A 2,034-nucleotide genomic window follows, 5' to 3' on the forward strand; every position below is an offset into this window, starting at 1 on the left:
AGCAGTGGGCGGGGGGTGGGAGGACGCACCACCCGCCAAGCAACCAGCCCCGGAGGTCAGGCTGGGGCCCAGGACGCGCCTCTGGGTCTCTGGGACATTTACCGAAGGAGGGCACCGAGTGAGGGAGGAGGGAGGGGACAGGAGGGGGTAGAGTGGGTGCGTGGTTCCCCGGGCCAAAACCCAAGGCGGACCCGCAGCTCCGGAACCAGGAGGGCCGGTCCTTCCCGCATCTGGGAACGGTGCAGACGGGCCGAGTCTCGACCACTGACCTTCCAAGAAGCTTCTGCCTTCTCTCCTTCCCGCTGGCCCTCAGCCGAGGCCAGGAAGACAGCCTCAGGGAGGTCACAGGAGAGGGCAGGCTTTGGTGCTGGGCCCAGAACCCAGAGCCGTCCTGAGCCAGCACAGCAGGTGCTGGGACGGGGAAGCCAGGTTGCACGCTCCCAACTGCTGGGGTCAGACCCACCAGGGCAGTGAGGGAAGTTGGGAGGGACCCAGGCACCCAGACAGGAGCAGCCAGAAGCGACTGGTGACTGTGGGCAGAGCCCGCCCCCCCACACACCCCCCCCGGCCAGCTCTCCGCCTGGAAAGAACCTACCTGTCCGCCAGGCCCGGCCCCCGATGCGAGAGAACATTCCGGTCCCTGGGAAGGCCGACCCCAGTGCCCTGGTCCAGGGCGGGTATGGGGGCCCCAGGTCACCACCCTCCCGGATCACAGGGCCTGGTGCACAGGCGGGGAGCTCCCGGGCCCGGCCATGGCTCTGGACGCACCAAGGCTTATCCTCAGCCTCCCGTGGCCAGGGCGCCCGGAGCCGAGTCCCACCCCCCGCAGGATACGGCGAGACAACCAGCCGCTCTCGCTCTGCAGGTTGCCGTTTGGCAACACGCAGACCCTAGGGGCAGCGCCACGTGCCCCCTCTGCCCCGGAACCGAAGGACCAGCTGGCCCGGCGCCCCTGCCGCCCCAGGAGGGCAGACCGAGTCCTCGCCTTCCCGCCACGGTGTCGGTGGTCTGCTGATCTGCGCAGCAGGTGCCCGCAACAAAGCCGCGGGTCAGAGACGTTAGTGGCCTCAGGTGGGATCACAGCAGCACCGCTCCAGCCCCGCCAGAAACTCCACGGCCTGCAAGAACGTCCTCGCGGGCACCACGCTACAGAAATGACCGTGGTGCTCTGTGGGGGGCCCTGTGTGGGCAGCCCCAGCACGAGCCTCTGACGACCCCCACGCCCGGCGGGGGAGCCCGGCTGCTAAGGAAGAGCCATGGGCGCCCTGTCTGGCTGCTCAGACGTGCCCAGCCTCGGGCACCAGGAGCACCCTGAGGGCGAGGGGATGAGGGTGGGGGCCTGGGCCCAGGGGCGTGGGGTCAGCACTGGGATTTGCTGGATGGTCCTCGGGTCCCCAGGGCTTTGCTGGTGCTCCCGCTGCCCCCATCGGTCCCCACCCAGATCCGGGGCCAGCTGAAACCTGCAGGTAAATTCTGCCCCAAGAAACAGCAACCAGCCCTGGTCCTGTGGAGCTGTGAGCGGGGTCGGGCCCGTCCTCGGGCGCTCTCCGGCTTCCCCGGGCCTGGCCACATGTCTCAGGGGTGCAGGGCCCACAGGTCCTTTCTCTGCCAGGATGTAAACAGGTGTCCCTGTATGTGAAGAAACGGAGGACCGTCCCCACACCCCGGACTCCCCGGCGCCGGGTAAGCAGAAGGAAGGTACAGCCTCATGGGAGGCGGCAGCCACCAACAGGACCCCCAGCACCCCCGGCCCATGGCACGAGGAGAGCACCTTCCTCCCTCCCGCCCAGTCACTGGGAGAGCTGCCCGAGGCCCAGCCTGTCCCCACTGATTGCAACCGTCAGACAGAGCTGGGCTGGCCAGTGGGGTCCGGTGAGCTGGGCACACCTGTCCCCGAGCCAAAACCAGCCGCTGTCCAGGTGCCCGAAGCGCTCCCGTCCGACGAGGGCTTACAGCAGGGCCCCAGGGGTGGGGCACCCCGCTCTCCACGGGGGCTCACAGGGGCGTGGTGACAGGGCTGCGGGCTGAGGCCCT

The sequence above is a fragment of the Martes martes genome, assembly GCF_963455335.1.
Source record: "Martes martes genome assembly, chromosome: 8".
Taxonomy (NCBI): domain Eukaryota; kingdom Metazoa; phylum Chordata; class Mammalia; order Carnivora; family Mustelidae; genus Martes; species Martes martes.